Genomic DNA, 18,447 nt, shown 5'->3' on the forward strand with positions numbered 1-18,447 from the left:
GTTATCAACAGATAACAGACCACTGAATAGCTGTGATTCACCAATCACTATGACTTGATCATTCAGCCAAGCCATGTAATGAGATGAGATAACATAAACATTAATGACAGTAAAGCAACAGTACAATAAACATGAAAAGAGATATGTTTTAGTCTGCTTTTTACCCATTAAGACTGGGAATACTTTTAGATTTCTTTGGCTATTCAAAAATAGCAAATATACAAGCTCATATAGCGGGTGCCGTGCTATATGAGCTTGAAGATCTGATCTGCTATATTTTTTTATTGTATATAAAAACATTTTTGCAAATCTTTGAATATGTATTTTTTGAAGCGCACATTTGTAACTCAAATCTTTGCTTCTGGGGATTCTTGCCTTCTAAATCCTAACAGTTTTTTGAAAAAAAAACTTATGTAGCTATAATGTCAGAGGTTCTCAAACTGTTTCATGTCAAGGACCCCCAAAATGATAGGTATTTGGCCGCGGAACCCAATCTCAAAATATGTTCTTCCAGGGAACCCCAGAAGCAAAGATTTGAGTATTTTTTTTTTACAAAAATATATATATATTTAAATATTTGCACTAATGTTCACGATAAAAAAAAAATTGCAGATCTACAAGCTCATAGTGCGGCACTCAGTGCCGTGATATGAGCTTGTAGATCTGCTATTTTTGAATAGCCAAAAGTATAAAATAATGGGTTTTAATGGGTTAGAAGAAGCCTCGTGGTAAGCAAGGCTTAATTCAAAGTGGTAGAGGATCCCAGAGAGCAGAAGCATAATGACTGAAGGCATCGTAACCTGATTTACAATGTATTCCAGGTTTAATGAGGAGACCTTTATCTGATGATCTAAGGGATCTGTTCTGTGTTTATTCACTCTGCTTGTCAACAGTGTTGGAAGGAGTCCAGCAAAAAAAATCCTTTAGCAATCTGTAAAGTCTACTGGAAGTAAAAACATGAACCAATGTTTTCATCATCTGACTGTTGATGGGAAGCGTCAAACTTGTTCCTTAGATGATAAAAGGCAGTCTTGAAGATATTAATTTTGTGGTTTTGAAAGTTATAAGCTTTGGCATCTAAAATCTAAAATCACACCACGTTTTTTGGCATACTCACGTGGTTTTACTGAGAGGGGAGATGGTAAGGAGTGAATCTGGTGACTTGGAACTCACTTAGAATCTCTGTTTTGTCATTGTTTGCTGTAAAAACAACAAGCAAAAAAAGTTGTTAGTCATCAGTCTTTGATATCAACAGTGCACATGCACTGGACTGAGGTAGTTGGCAGAAACAGAAATGTATAACTTTGTATCATCACCATAACATTAATCTCTCAAGAACAGATTCTACTCTGCGTTTGAATCTGTCGGTAGCCGTGTTGACAACCCGCATTGGTTACAAGTGGGCGTGCTATCAGATCAGGAAGCAGGCCGCGCTTTACCCAATCAAATGTAGTGGGCGGGATTTACGTGTGTGCCGTTCCTTCCCCACTAGAAACAAGCCGAAACTCATTTAACAATAGCGTCCTCGAAGCCGACAAGACCACGGAAAGTTAGTAACTTTTTAAATTGCTCTTTCATCATAGAAACAAGTGGGCTTATAACCAAAATGATCCATGTTCTTTGGGAGAATTGGTGTTAGTGTTCCGTGGAGAAATATTGTTAGTGGGAATGAAAACATAGTGGCACCACCGGAAGTGGAGCGCTGAAGGCAGACCAAAAACCCCGGTTTCCTTGCGCACGGGTGCTCCGTTGAGCTTGTCCCAGAGCCAAGTGAATAAGTAAAAAACAGCAGAGGGCGCTGTTTTTCCTTTTTATTTGGCCAGATTGCCATAACATTGATATGAAATGTTATATTGTTGAATGATATAGACACAATGAACAGCAGTGGACCAAGGATCGACCCCTGAGGGACTCCATACGGAATGCCTAATTCAAAGTTGCAGATAGAAGCAGAAAAAGACCTTCCCCTGAGATAGGATGCAAGCCAGTTAAGAACTATATGCCTCCAAGGCCTAAAGTAATGTTCAAGGCCATGAAGCAGAATTGTATGGACTATTGCATTGGTTCACAAAGTGAATGAAATGATATGAATCAGGCCCACTTAAAAATATTGAAAGCATTTGTGGCCCACCCATCTGACCCAATGTTATTTGTGGGATCGCTTTAGCGATCACACTAATGTTATCTTCACTAGTTATATTATTATTCCGCCCGTTTTCGGATTGGTCAAGCTTCCCGTGACATCACAAATGTAATATAAATAGGTAAGACAGAATTAATCAGGAACAGTACTTTCTAGTGTGATACTATCAACATTCTTAGCGATCCCACACTGTTTCTTCAGGAACAGTACTTTCTATTCCTACTATGCTATTGTCCATCCATCTTCAACCGCTTATCCAGAATCGGGTCGCGGGGGCAACAGTTTCAGCATAGAGCTCCAGACTTCCCTTTCCTGAGCAACATTAGCCTGGGTCCTGAGGTCATTCCAAGGCCAGTGTGGAGATATAATCCCCCCCCCGACTGGTCCTTGGTCTACCAGGGGGTCTCCTCCTCGCAGTGGGACGTGCAGCAAGGACCTCCCTAGGGAGACGCTCGGGAGGCATCCATAGATGCCCGAACCACCTAAGCTGGTTCCTTTCCAAGTGAAGGAGCAGTTTATGATAGTCAATCACTTATATTTGGTACAGTCTGTTTCTGACGAAAATGTAACTAATTCGTCGGAAGTAACATTATAATTTTCTCACCGTCAGTTGATGCTTCATATCCATAAGAGTCAAACCGCCAGGATCATTTGTTCATTTTTGGAACACAGTTCTTATTTGACGTGATATTAAAGACGTCTATGGGAATTCAGAACGGGGGTGGAAAACCGCGAACCAGGTAGGATGTGTAAATTACGTCAGACTTCGGTGCTCTATAGACGCTTAAAAACAGATAATCAACGTCTAGGCTAAGAATAGACATTGAAAAAAAGGTGAGAGTAGGAACGAAGATTGCTCTGTATACAGTATATGTTATAATTAAAATACCAGGCATTCATTACATTTCTCCAAGGAGTGGAGCTCAGCAGGTATAGATCTAAGAATTCATTAGAATTATGCAAATTTACCACAGATAATTTGAGGTTATATGAGCTGTGTGGATGTTTTCATTTCTTGAACAGATCCTTTCAGGGGTTCTCAAGCATTTCCATGTTAAGGACCCCAAATTGATACGTAAAAAAATTACGATTTTCCGAAATGTTTTGAAAATAGCAGATCTGCAAACTCACTTTACAGATCAAATTATATGAACAATAAGGTTAAACTGGTTAAACTGCCCCTTTTGCTGTGGACCCCCTTGAACCCCCTCAAGGATCCATGGGGGTCCCCAGACCCCACTTTGAACACCAGTGTTATAATCAACCTGTAGTTTGTTCGTACGCCCTTTTATGGCTCAGATTTGCGGTAAAAAAATGTTTTGCCTTCACTCAATCTGCATTCGTCCAAAGTGCTTTTATTTCTCCACAAATTATGTTAGTCTTTAAAGGAGCAATGTCATCCATTATATGAGTCCCTGAAAGATTACAAATATTAAGATGTCACCCAAAGACAAGCAAGATAAATGAAAACGTGGATTAAAATCACAATGTGACCCAGTTCTCCAAATTCTGTAAAATATCACAGCACCGCACTGTGAAATGCCTTTTATCTTTCTGTGAAATGAAGTGATATCAGTGATATTGAACAATAATCAGTAATAATCAGTAATTCAAATGCTGCAATTATTATTATTATTATTATTTAAATACAAGAAGAAGACGAAGAAGAAGATGAGGAAGAAGAAGAAGAAGATTGGTATAGAAAGAATCATTTTTAACGTCTGATTAAAAACAAAATCGGCATGAGGGGATAAACAACATGTAACGATTCACTCACAATATGATACAAATCACGATACTAGGTTCACGATATGATTTCTCACGATTTTTTAAACACAAATTTATTTTCCTTACACAAATCCAGTACTTTGTTCTCTCTCTTTTTTTTTTTTTTTTTACAATACTGTGTTTTCTCGTATCCTCCTTTCAATACAGTAGCAAATGACTGAAAACTCTTTTTTTTTTTTTTAAATCAATTCTCTTACAAGGATCCTGTATTTTCTTATTTTTTTGTCTCGTCTCAATTGCGCCCGACAGGTTTCAGACGCTTCTCCTGCAGGAGACTTGGTTCAGATCTGAACCCATTTTTTGATTCAGCGTTAGGAACCCATTGCGACCGCATGCCCTTGCCTGACGTCGACCCCAGGGAGGGTTCGAACTCACGACCTTCCGCCTAAAAGGTGTATATGCTCTAACGCAGGGGTGGGCAACTTTGATGATGGAGAGGGCCACTATATTTCCACTCTCACTCCAGAGGGCCACATTGCATATTAATGTACAGAAACCTCTTATCGCTGTATTAAAAAAAAACGTAAATGGATGCGCGACACGTGCAGAGCTTGTAGATCTGCTACGTTTTTTTTTATCCTGAAAAGTAACAGTTTTGGACATGAGGTTTCCACCCGACAGAGACAGAGGCGATATATAAAAGATTAACATAATTTACATCAAATACAATCAAAATAGAATACATATTCGTTACATTCATTGTTCCAACAATAGCCTGAAATAAATAGGTTAGGAGCTACGGTATTATGCTCACTCTGCTACCCTCTCAAGTAGAGATCTCTCATGATTTAATGCTACCTTTTAAAAGTGCTTAGGATGGGAATTAATTTAATCTCAGTGTCCAGGACGTTCCATTGGGATGCACTGGATATGCAAAAGATGCTTTACTGGGAACAACAATTAATTAAATTAAAATAAAATGCAATCTTCGCAGCCTGTCGGGCAGAAACCTCCTACCTCATTATTTTAAAATGTTGTGTTTCTTTGTAAATTAACGCCCTGCTTGATCATACTACAGCGTCACATGAAAGCATCAAAAGTAGCAGATCTGCAAGCTCGAAGATCAAGCTTTCAGATCTGCTACTTAAAAAAAATAAAAAAATAAAAAAAGATCCCACAAATTTGTAACCCATTTTTTCCGGGGCGCTAATCTCCCTCTGCCAGCCTAGGGAGAGCCCAGAACTGAGCTCATGCTTCCTTCAATGCATGAGGAGCTTAGCCTGGGATCCAGCCTGCTTCGCTACGTTCGGTGGATTTTTTTTTTCTCTCTTTTCTTCTCAGTCTGGAAAGCCTCCCATTGGGAGGTTTTGCAGAACTACATATGTTACGTAGTCAACGTTGTTGCTGATTGGATGTCGTTCCAACGAATGAGAGTAGCGTTAGGCAACCTACATCATCAGCCAGCGCCACCCTCCATGCTTTTCACACTGTTGTTTTTCTGCGCATTGGAATGACGTCTCACTGGTGCTTTGTCCCGCCCCGCACCACAGACCAATCAGAAGCCACGTCAGGACTCAAGCCGTTTGGCATGTCCCGCCTCCCTTGGAGATAGGAGGCTTTCCAGACTGAGAAGCGAAGAGAGAAAAAAAATCCGCCGAACGTAGCGAAGCAGGCTGGATCCCAGGCTATGAGGAGCCAGCAAGCCGCTTCTTATCACCCGACGGGGGAGTTTCCCCGGTAGGACGTAGCACGTGAAAGGAACACGTTATTCCAACCAGTTCCTTTCCCCTCCTTCAGGCGCCCCGGCTGACCAGGGGGAGGCAGTATAGAGAGACCAGGATTACTGCATGTTTTTAGTTAGGGTACCCACCCTAGGAGGAGACACGGGGAGAACATGCAAACTCCACACAGAAAGGCCCTTTCGCCAACCCCACCTACGGTATGGGCACTGATGACGTGAAGGAGAGGACACGCCCCCCAGCGCCCACAGCGTCCCCGGCGGGAATCGAACCCAGGACCTTCTAGCTGTGAGGCGACAGCGCTTAGATCTGCTACTTTTGATATCTTTTTTATTTGAATCCTGGAAATTAACAGTTTTGGACATGAGGTTTACAGGAGACGACACACATTTAACAAATAATTAATTGAATGAAAATAAAACTCATTTACATAAAGAAACACGTCAAGGCCAAAATTAGGGCAGCCAATGAAGAAATACTAGAATCCCAAGTTGCTAGAATAAATAAATTAAATGAATAAGATTAATAGAATTATGTATTATTCATCGTGTATACAAATGTTAAACATGACGTCCATATACTGTGTGTGTGTGTGTGTGTGTGTGTGTGTGTGTGTGTGTGTGTGTGCGTATGCGTGTGCGTGTGCGTGTGCGTGCGTGTGTGCGCGTATGCGTGCGGTCAGATGTTTGAGCAGGGTTGGCGAGATGCCAGTCCTGCAGGCCACAGGGATCAAAGTTCAGATTTCTCCTCTCCTGCGATGAGCTGTTAACTGACCCCAAGGGCAGTCAGCCAGGCTAGCACAATGTGTGTGTGTGTGTGTATACATATCTATGTCATGCACACATGTCTGCTTGAGTGCATGCGCGTGTGTGCGTGTGTGTGTGTGTGTGTGTGTGTGCGTGTGCGTGTGCGTGTGTGCGCGTGCGTGCGTGCGTGCGTGCGTGCGTGCGTGCGTGCGTGTGTGTGTGTCATGCTGCTGTTTGAATGTTGCTAACCCACTGATATGATGCACTATGACAGGGCAGCAAGACGGAACAATACAAATGTCTATATTCTCTCTCTCTCTCTCTCTCTCTCTCTCTCTCTCTCCTTCAGGGGGGTGGGGGGGGCATGGGGGAGGTGATCACTATCAGGCAGGACAAACAAACCAGTAGAATCACATTCATGAGAGATGAATTCTGGAACGTACTGTAAATCACCATTTTGACTTGACTCAGTGTGAATAACAGAGAACATGAATGTTACTCGCACACACAGCAGGGCACCGTTCCCTTATTCCCAAGATATTATTAGTTGTTGTGTCTGTCTTCCTGACGGCGCTGAGTCGGCTCAAGGCGGACTTCGCAACGCTCGCTTTAGCTCGCGCGGCGGTGCCTCCCGTGGCTCAAGTCCACTTGAGACAGAGCACCTCAGACGTTTTAACAGTTTTTTGGTCGGATCGTCAGAAAACGCTGTCCCGAAAAGTCAACATGTGACCCCCCCCCCGTTCACGTCACATGTTGACGTTTGGTCACAAAGTCACAATATGCCTTTTGGGGAGTGAGACAGTGTTGCTGGTCCAGGGACCACCAGGTTTCCAAATGGACTCTTACAGGTTCTGTAACTCTGAGAGCGTACAAATGGGTGCCTGAGATAACCCGTTGTGCACACACTCAGAGTAACACACACGTAAGGGTCCATTTGGACCGCTGTCCTATATAGTCTATAATACGTCTGGTGTTTGGAAGTGAATATCAAAGCTGTGGAGGTTGGTACTGATGATGCCAGTGGCACTGAAATCCAACAGACGGAGCAGCGGCTGATAGACGCCGACTAAAATGAAGGGAGGGGTTTTAAGAGAGGAGAGAGAGAAAGAGAGAGAGAGAGAGAGAGAGGGGGGGGAGCTCATACTGTGAGCGAAGCACGCACCGAGAGAGAGAGAGAGAGAGAGAGAGAGAGAGAGAGAGAGAGAGAGAGAAGCAGAGGCAACAGCTACTGTACACTAACTGAGGCTGAGCTTGCTCACTCACACACTCACTCCCGCTCTCTCTCCCTCGTCTTCGTCTTCCTCGCTCTCTCTCTGTTTCTATTTTTCCCTTTGCTCATAATCTCAGATCCACACCAGGGGAGAGAGAGAGAGAGAGAGGGCATCACGCCCCACTGAGGAGCATCGTCCCCGGGGAGGAAGGAGGAATCCTCACTGCCAGCTATAGCTGCTCCTCGCTGTGTCTGGAGCATTTTTTTGAGGAGAGAGAGAGAGAGAGAGAGAGAGTAACAAACAAACGGGAGGAGGGGGATAGCAAGACAGGAAGGGGGTGTGTACGGACGAGTCAGAGAGAGAGAGAGAGAGAGAGAGAGAGAGGAGAGAGAGAGAGAGGAGAGAGAGAGAGGAGAGGTATAGAGAGGGAGATCAGGGGGAAATGAGTGGTAGGCTTGGCACAGCTGCTGATGCCAAGCAGTGCTGAGAGAGAGAGAGAGAGCGAGAGAGAGACATAGAGAGACAGAGAGAGCGAGGGAGCGCAGGACCTGAGGATCGGAGGAGGAGTGGAAGGAAGGAGGGCTTGAGGAGCAGAATAGAGGAGAGGATAGGAGAGGAGAGAACAACTTATGGGCAGAAGAGGAGGACGCACAGACAGACAGACAGACAGACAGACAGACACATCCACACGCACGGACGGACCAATGAGGAGATATATAGGGCCGCGCTTCAGTCCTGGGTGAGTTGACTTATACCTTGTGTATTTGTTGCACACACATACACGCACACGCACACACACACACACACACACACACACACACACACACACACACACACACACACACACACACACACACACACACACACACACACACACACACACACACACACACACACACACGCGCGCGCGCGCATTAGGTCCGTAGTAGCTTCCGTACTTCCATACTTTTGAAAAAAAATACCTGCACACAGTGCATGTACGTGCCATTCAGAGACTATATGTTGTCTACATATAGCCTACCCTGAGAAGTGTCTGGACTTCTGGACAGAGATGTGTGCATGCATGTGCAGAGTGCAGATATAGATAAATGGTGCAACTGGTTTATATAGCCTTCGCTGCACACATGCAGCCTAACATGCAGCCTAACATGCTAATGAGTAATGGTAAAGAAGAAGCACCGGGAGGCATTCCTTCCTTTAATAGGTTTCGTAAGCTGCCACAGTGATGCGTGTAAACACACGACTCCCCTGGCGGAACGGCTGTCATGTCCACACACGGCCGCCACACACACACACACATACTCACACGTCAAACTCAACCTTCTGACTGTGACATTTGTTTTGTGGCGTTTTAGCATTTTGCAACTCATGCATTTCGTATAAAAAAATGCATGCTTTGCATACAATAATATGCAAAGCAGCATTTTTTATACGAAATGCATGCATTGCAAATATGAATATTATTATGGCTGCAGCGTTCGTTCGGTGTTTCCCTGAGGCTGTCTCGAGGAGGAGGTTACAGGAGTTTCTGTGTGTTTCTTGTTTGTTTTGAGTCTCCTGCGTTCAACAGGCATGGATCTGGATGTACTGCACAGTATCAGGGCTCCAGTATTGATCTGAGCAACAACATGCAATCTATGGCTTCATAATAATAACACAACTTCACTGGTTTGAGCTCTGATGCAATGTTTTCACTTCTGTTCGTTGTGTGTGTTTGTGAAGGAAAATGCCGACAGCCTTTCAACCTCACGTGTTGCTTGTGAGCGCTAGAGTTTGGAAATTGTGGCAGTTACTTAATCACTTAAAAACCTACTGTACATAATGTGTTGTACTGTACATCAAATAATAGCTGATCTGCAAGCTCTTGTAGATCAAGCTATTTTCACCCGAATGTTCACCTATGATTATGACATGTCCAGAATACTTACCTCAGTAAAAGGAGCTCTCTTTTCATCTTGCATGTGTAAGGTTTTATATAAAATGCATTACTTTTTAAATCACTTCAGAGGAAGTATACACAGATATTGCGTATATGTCAGTACCTTCCATCCATGCATTTCCACACGAACTACAGTGCTTGTGTGGTGAGCATTGCCACGAATGTCTGCTTATTATAAGCGACTTTGGGCTAGTTTTTCTGTAAAGTTGCTAGTTGTGGTTTTTCGGGCTTGTTTCTAAAGTGTAGTAGCTTATTATTTTGGGCTTGTTTTCATTGACCTGGTTGCTTATATCTCTCTAAATGTGGCAACACTGGTGGTTGGTGAGCCGTGCTGTGCTGTGCTGTTCTGTTCTGTGCCGCATAGACGTGGTGGGGACAACAAGGCATGCGTGACCACGTGTCTACATATGTCACATACCTCGAAGTCGACATGCTAGGCTGCATGTTACGTGTGCGAGACTCTCTCTCTGTTGGCTCTCAAGTTATATGACCGCTATGTCAAGCCAGCCAGCCGTAGCCCGCCGTCCCCCTCTCTCTCACTCACTCTCTCTCTACCTCTCTCTCTCTCTCGTCTACTCCTCTTCCCGCCATCCGAGTCGGTTCCTATACTTGCCATTTTCCCCCCCGTTCCAATTATAGGGCTGTCACCTCTCTCCGTAACCTCGCTTCCTTCCCGCTGATTGCATACGGTGCGCACACCTGTTAGTCGCCCCGCTCTATTTTCATGCTCCCGTTGAGCAATTATATACGCTGAGCGTCTCGCTATAGCCTGCGTGTCTCCTCTATCTCTCTCTCTCTCCTCCCGGCGTAGACTGTGCCGTGCCATGCCGTGACCACCTGCCTTCCATCTTCTCCCAGAGGAAATGTTTTCTGAACTGGTTGAGACAGGAAGACACCAGACCTAAATAATGACTAAACATTGGTTCGGTCATGCGGTGATGTGCTTCATCATTCGTGTTAATACTTCTGCCGACGGTATACGCGTTCCTGACTTAAACCTTTAAGACCGGGATCGCATCTGTGTGTCATTTTTATTTATTTCTTTGGGCTATTCAAAAATAGCAGATCTGCAAGCTTGTAGTGCGGCACCGAGTGCCGCACCACGAGCTTGTAGATCTGCGTTTTTTATTGAAAAAACGTGGAAGATTTCAAGAATCTTTGAATACATATATATTTTTGGAAACAACATTTTTAACTCAAATCTTTGCTTCTGGGGAGGTCCCTGGAACAAAACTTTTTCATTTCAAGGACCCCCCCCCATCTCAAAATATGTTGTTCCAGGGACCCCCAGAAGCAAAGATTTGAGTTAAGAACGTTTGCTTTAAAAAATATTTATATATATTCAAAGATTTGCACAAATTTTCTGAATAAAAAAAATATAGCATATACAAGCACTATGAGCTTGTATATCTGCTATTTTTGAATAGCCAAAGAAATCTAAAAGTGACATACAGTAGATGCGTTCCCGCCTGGTCTTAATGGGTTAAAGCTACGATCCAGGACTTATGATTAAAATGCGGGATTAGGATGTTAATATACAATATACAGTATGTGAAATTGATTGTTCCGTTGCTTGATTTGGCTGAGTGCCCGTTGTAAAATGCTGGATAAACACACCCCTCGACCGTTTGTCACTCTGCTTGTAAACATGTTTACAATAATTCACTGTACCGTTCCATGGATGTGTTACCATTATGTGCTTTAGATAGATTAGAGCTTACCTTTAGGAAAAGCAAAATCACAAGTGGTAATATGCTCCCTATACCTTGTGTATTTGTTGCACACTTTCACGCTTTCACACACACACACGCACACGCATTAGGGCTTTCACCAACTAGTCGACTAGTCGACTAGTCAACTAGTATAACCACTAGTCGACTTTGCTGGTACTAGTCGAATAGTAAAAAAAAAAAAAAAAACTTTATTTTTTTTAATGCCATAGTAATGGCCCATCTTACTATTATTATTATCCTCCTGACTTTATTTTTTATCAAAAGGGGGTCAAAAGTATGCCCAATAAAAGCCTATTATTGGGCAATGGGGATCCTTGGAGACGCTGCTGTGGTGCTGTGCTGCTGTGCCAGAAGCGCTTCCCTTAAAACGCCATAAAAATAAGGGCAGGAGGATAATAATAATAGTAATATAGTAGTAGGATGGCATTAAAACAATGCCCCCCCCTAAAAAAAAAAAAAAAAAAAAAAAAAAATATTTTATTTATTTAAAAAAAAAAAATTAATGTAAATTTCGACTAGTCGACTAGTCGACTACTACTTGGTCAATTGGGTCGACTAGTAAAAATCATTAGTTGTGAATGCCCTAACACGCACACACACTTACAGTACGTTAGTAAAAGGAGCGCTCTTTTCATCCTGCATGTGTAAGGTTTTATATAAAATGCATACATTTTTAAATCGCGTCAAAGGAAGGCAGATATTGCATATCGTTCAGTACAGTATACCTTCCATGCATTTTCACAGCAGCTTCAGGCATTCACAGGAAATTATTCATATATAGTGAAAATTGATATTAGAAACACTTTTAATTGGGATATATCTATAATTTGCATGTCGCTATATTTGGTAATAAAAATGTAACAAGCCACATAAAGCCATAATGCTTTAACAGCTAAGGGGGTTTTAGGCGCTAAAAAACCCCTTAGCTGATATAAAATCACGTGGTGTAAACCACATCTTCTTGGGTCTTATTGCTTTAACCCATTAAGACCCGGAACGCATCTGTGTCACTTTTTCATTTGAGCTAAAAAGCATGATTTTACACTTTGGCTATTCAAAAATAGCAGATCTACAAGCTCATAGCGCGGCACCGAGTGCCGCGCTACGAGCTTGTAGATCTGCTATTTTTTGAAAAATGTTGAAAATGGGTGCAAACCTTTGAATATATTATTTTAAAAGCGAACATTTGTAACTCAAATCTTTGCTTCTGGGGGGGGGGGGGTCCCTGGAACAAAATATTTTGAGATGGGGGTCTGCGGCCAAATACATATCATTTTGGGGGTCCTTGACATGAAAAAGTTTGAGAACCACTGACAGCAACGTAGTTTTTTTTCTCAAAAAACTGTTAGGATTTAGAAGATATTTTGTAGAATCGGTCTCAGGTCTTAATGGGTTAATAATATCTATCACATCCATTTAGACGTGTGTGGACCCTGGGTTGACAGGTAGTACTGTCCAAAGCTCATGAGTCCAATATCCACCCTGGACCAAAGCGGAAGGAAGGGCACCTATACTGCTCTTGGCAGTCAGAGCATGTTTTATAGATGCCTGCATGGTCTTTATCACGTGGCAGACCCCCCCCGGGTTCAACCAGAGGGTAGCTTTCATATGATAATGTAGAGAGACAGGTGCGGTAATTGCATGTGACACTGTCGCTGCCCCCCCCACCCCCCTCTTTAGCTGGATTCAAACCCGGGTCATTGTGGTTAGTATGTTATGTGGTCCGTGTTAACTTCTCTTTATGCCACAAGGTGCCAATGCATGCAGTGTTTATGTTAGTCTTTTATTGGCGTTCCCTAATAGAATCGGACAAAGGCCCTGGCAGTGGTGTATAAAGTAACTATGTACATTTACTCAAGTACTGCACTTAAGTACAATTTTGAGGTACTTTTTTACTTTACTAGAGTATTTCCAATTTGCAATACTTTTACTTCTACTCCACTACATCTCAGAGGCAAATATTGTACTCTTACTCCACTACAATTATCTGAAAACTTTAGTTACTAGTTACTTTGCAGATATAAATGACTATATTATAAAACATACATTAACAACTTTAGCCCTATTTTATACATAGGCTATTTGAAAATAGCCGATCTACAATCTCACAACATGTTGTGAGCTTGTAGATCTGCTGTTTTCAAACATTCTAGTACATTCTTTACTTTTGGGTACTTTCAAGTATATTTTGATGCCAATACTTTTGTACTTTTACTCAAGTAACATTTTGACATTGTGGTATTGCTACTTTTTCTTAAGTAAAAATATCTGAGTACTTCTTCCAGGACTGTAAAGGAGGTCTCTGACATATGGGCAGCATGGCTGGCTGAGGGTGTCAGACCATGGAGATGGGCCAGTGGGCACAGCTTCCTCTCTCTCTCTCTCTCTCTGGCTCTAACATCACTGGGACAGCTGGAGGCATCTCTATGATGTACTAAATGTTCTGTCTCTGCAGTCTGGATATTGTTCTCTCTCTCTCCTCCCCACCTCTACCTCTACCTCTTTGTGTGTGTGTGTGTGTGTGTGTGTGTGTGTGTGTGTGTGTGTGTGTGTGTGTGTGTGTGTGTGTGTGTGTGTGTGTCTCTCTCTCTCTCTCTCTCTCTCTCTCTCTCTCACAGACTTTATTGGCGTGCACACTCTTACATCTGTCTGTACAAGTAATGAGTTCACCTTTAACCTGTTTTACAACAGCACGCACACTCACGGGCACACACACACACACACACACACACACACACAGGCGCGCACACACACAGACGCGCACGTGCACGTGCACATGCAACTACACACTCACATAAACCTGCATAACCCTTTTAGAGGAGTGCTCTGACGCCCGCCTGAAGGCATCCACTATAAAATCGCTGAGTGTCCTTTAACTCTGAAAGTGTACAAATGGACCCTGCCGGGTCCATTTGTACATCTTTCAGAGTTAAAGGAACACTCAGGGTTGTTCCTGTGCAGCATTACTATGCTGCAGCTACACCACACCAGAGAGAGAGAGAGAGAGCGAGAGAGAGAGAGAGAGAGAGAGAGAGAGAGAGAGAGAGAGAGAGAGAGAGAGAGAGAGAGAGAGAGAGAGAGAGAGAGAGAGAGAGAGAGAGAGAGAGAGAGAGAGAGAGAGAGAGAGAGAGAGAGAGAGAGAATTAGGAGGACAATAACGAGGCAATAAAAACAAATAGGATGAGAGTGGAGTAGATCTAGTGGTGAGACAATGAGATGGGGACTAATAACTGTTTGTCTTCATATGGATCTACAGTAGGACTTCATGTTGATCTACAGTAGGACTGTGTGGGCTCTCCAGCTCTTTAGTAAACAGTAAATGCATTTTCAGGTGGGTTGCCAATTTCAACCAATCGGGAGAGAGTACCCATTTATCAGCTTCTTATTTCATAGTGCTCCGCAGTGTTCAATTTTGTGCTGTTCATTGCTTTGTGTCATCACTTCCAATTTCACTTCATTGGTGATACTTGTGTATCTCGTGTGAGTTCTGTTTTACCCTCCGTCCGTCCGTCCGTGTTTTTGTCCGTGTGTGTGTCCGTGTGTGTGTCCTGTCCGTGTGTTAGTAGCTAATCTCCGGCACCGTTGGCCCGGTTGCTGCAAAACTGTGCGCACACACTCCCTGGATGCCAATTCAGAACCTCTGCCTCAAATTTTTCACATGGGCCTGTTATAGCGCCACCTGGAGGCCGATTTGTGTGAAACCCATTTTTTTTACATTACTCCTACAGATTGTATCCAAACGTCATGCAAATCGGTACACAGTATCTCTATAGTCATGTGATCAACACGGATCTGTCCGATTTCCCATATTCCATCCTCATTGGCTACGGTTCGCTTCCAAAATTTGCAGGATTGGTCCGTTTTGAACAAAATGCCTCAAATCATGAACGCAGCATGCGATTTCCGTGAAATTTCACAAACACATTCCCACTAGGCCAAGGAAGAAATGCCACCCTTTTTCACATTGGCCTGTTATAGCGCCACCAGCAGGTCTAATTTAGCAAAATACATTTTTGGATCAAAATGCCTCAAATCATGAATGCAGTGTCCAATTACCGTGAACGACCTAAGAATAAATGGCACCCTTTTCACATTGGCCTATTATAGCGCCACCAGGAGGCCACAATAACGTACCTGACCTGGCGGAGACCTGTGCTCCGAGGAGCACTTTTTCTAGTTTTTTTTTGGTTTACCAAAGACCTGGAGAGACCCCTGTTACTGTTGTAACACTCTATAGCAATGAATACTTTATCATCAGAATATAGAGCTGTTTAACGCTAACTTTAACAAATATATATATATATATATATATATATATATATATATATATATATATATATATATATATATATATATATATACAATATCGCTTAGCCAACTTTTAAACCCCACTATCCTTATTGTGGGGAAGGCTTTGACAGAAATGACACAATGCGTTGTGTTGTTTATGTTTATGTTTGTTAAAGGATCCCCATTAGAGACACATGAATGAGCCTCTGGTCTTTCTGGGGTCCAGAACAAAGCAAATACAATACAAAAAAATATATATATAAAAATGAATAAAAAAAGACAAATTAACCTTATCAAATCAAATCCAGTCAAATTAAACAAATACACAAATAACAGTTACATACTTGAGAAGTTACTTGGCAAGATATCTCTTGACGTGTTTTTTTTAAGTAATTTTGTTATGGATTTTAGATAAGATGTTTTTGGACAGAGCATTCCAGAGTTCTATTGACTTTTACACGTACCTTGGTCATTTTGTTCCAAGGTTTTTGGAACAAAAACATTGAATTTAAAAAACAGTGAGTTTTAGAAAATGTGTTGTTGGTGCTGTTTTTGTTCTTATGTTACCATAAGCTGCTGCTCCTCTGGTGTTGTACCCATGTTCAGAAGTCATTTTTTGAAGTCAAGTTGTGAGCTTGTCGATGGGCTGCTTTCAGCGAAAGCTTTCCCCACAATAGAGTACAGAAGTCCTGATGTCACTCGAGTCGTTCATCCCCTGGTTCGTAAAGTAATTTCTCTATGGAGAATAACATTGGGTCATCTTAGAATCGTCTCATATAAGAGTCCAAAAATAAACAAACTGTCTGTGCGATATTGTCAGGGAGGTGCCTCTGTATCGTTTATGATAGTCAGTCACTCATATTTGATACAGTCTGTTTCTGGCGAAGGTTTTACTAATTCGGCGGAAGCAACATTATCGTTTTCTCACCGTCAGTTGATGCTTCATATCCATAAGAGTCAAAACGCGAACCAGGTAGGATGCATAAATTACGTCAGACTTCGGTGCTCTATAACAGAAAAGACACTAGTATATAGAGCCCCGAGGGGGTTTAAGTGGTTAATATCTCCAAACGGTATTAAACATTATGTGAACTATAAAATGCATGGAGGTGTAACCTACTTCCTTTAGGCCTGCTGGCATCGTGCCAGCATAAAAATTGGGTGCTGATGGTGATGGGTGCAGCGTCCTGCGAGACGATGAACCCCAGACAGGCAGAGTCCGACTGACCCATTTGTTCAGACGGCTTGCCTTGTCTACAAATGTGCTTTTTTTTTTAGACGTGAAGACGTGCACGCTGTAGGAATGAAAATAGCAGTGGAGGGAGACGGGTGGGTGGGTGTCTGCGAGGAATTTAGGCCATCGCAAAAAAAAAAAAAGTGTGCGTGTGTGAGTTTGTTTATTTATTTATTTTTCAAAATTTTTTGGGATGCTGCCAGGGAGAAATGGAAGAGGGCTGAACTGGTGAAATGTATCGTATAGTCTCTCGGTTGGCATGGCAATGAATGCTGATGTGAGAGGGAGGGTGAGAAAGAGTGGGGGGGAGTCAGAGAGGGTTCGATTTGTGGGGGAAATAAAAAAAAAACTGGTTGGGAGGGGCATTTTATTCACCACTTAAGCCCTATTTTCAAAGTGTTTTATTAAAGTTAATACATGAATTTAATTATTAAATTGTGATTTGTAAAAAATATAAAAAGCACATATCAGACGAGAGAGAGAGAGAGAGAGAGAGAGAGAGAGAGAGAGAGAGAGAGAGAGAGAGAGAGAGAGAGATAGAGATAGAGATAGAGATAGAGATGGGGACAGACAGACAGACAGACAGAGAGGGAGATGATAGAGGATTTATGGGTTGCTGACTGAGGGATCTCGGTGTGTTGATTAGGCTCTTGATCTGAGTGTGCACCTGTGTGTGTGTGTGTGGGGAGTACGTGCATGTAAGGGTGTGCATGTACGTGTGTGTTGTTGACCTTGAAAAGTCCTGCTTCAAAGACATGAAGGATTCCTCTGTGCAATCACACACACACACACACACACACACACACACACACACACACACACACACACACACACACACACACACACACACACACACACACACACACACACTGTGGCTCTCGGTGTAGAAGATTATAGCCATACTGACACAATGATAACCGATGCCCTTGGCAAGCGGCCACTAATACATGCATGGCCTGTATTACACACACACACGCAGACAGACACACACACACACACACACACACACACACACACACACACACACACACACACACACACACACACACACACACACACACACACACACACACACACACACACACACTTGGACTGTTCATTTTGTAGTGTTGATACACAGCCTGACGGTTGCACTGCAGGTCACTTAGTAAAGATAAGTGACCTTGATCTGAAACACAATGACGTTAACCCCCGTAGCGTCTTTATCCTGGGCATCATGTCTGTTGCAATCTGGGAACCCATCCTCAAATAAAAAGGAAAAACAACGCCCTCTGCTGTTTTTCACTTGTCTATTTGACTCTGGGCTGAGCTGTACGGAGGACCCATGCTCACGGGAAACCAGGGTTTTGGTCTGCCCTCAGCCCTCCACTTCCGTTGGTGCGACTATGTTTTCATTCCCACTAACAATATTTCTCCACGGAACACTAACACCATTTCTCCCAAAGAACATGGATCGTTTTGGTTATAAGCCCACTTTTTTCTATGATGAAAGAGCAACTTAAAATGGTACCAACTTTCCGTGGTTTTGTCGGCTCCGAGGACGCTATCGTTAAACGAGTTTCGGTTTGTTTCCAGTGGGAAACGAGCCGCACACATGTAAATCCCACCCACTACATTTGATTGGGTAAAGCGCGGCCTGCTTCCTGATCTGAAGGGACCCCCCCACTTGTAGCCAATGTGCATG

The 18,447-nt window shown here is 42.8% G+C and overlaps 1 protein-coding gene across 1 annotated transcript in view; it reads left to right on the forward strand.

The window, feature by feature from the left end:
• The first annotated feature begins 8,036 nt into the window (after positions 1-8,036).
• Positions 8,037-18,447, forward strand: part of lingo3b (leucine rich repeat and Ig domain containing 3b) — a 103,623-nt gene continuing 93,212 nt past the window's right edge. Inside the window, exon 1 of the mRNA XM_080441188.1 lies at positions 8,037-8,306. The gene's annotated coding sequence lies outside the window, so the exon portion shown is untranslated. The remainder of the gene's footprint in view (positions 8,307-18,447) is intronic.

The sequence above is a fragment of the Gymnoscopelus braueri genome (assembly GCF_963280865.1).
Source record: "Gymnoscopelus braueri genome assembly, chromosome: 10".
Lineage (NCBI taxonomy): Eukaryota > Metazoa > Chordata > Actinopteri > Myctophiformes > Myctophidae > Gymnoscopelus > Gymnoscopelus braueri.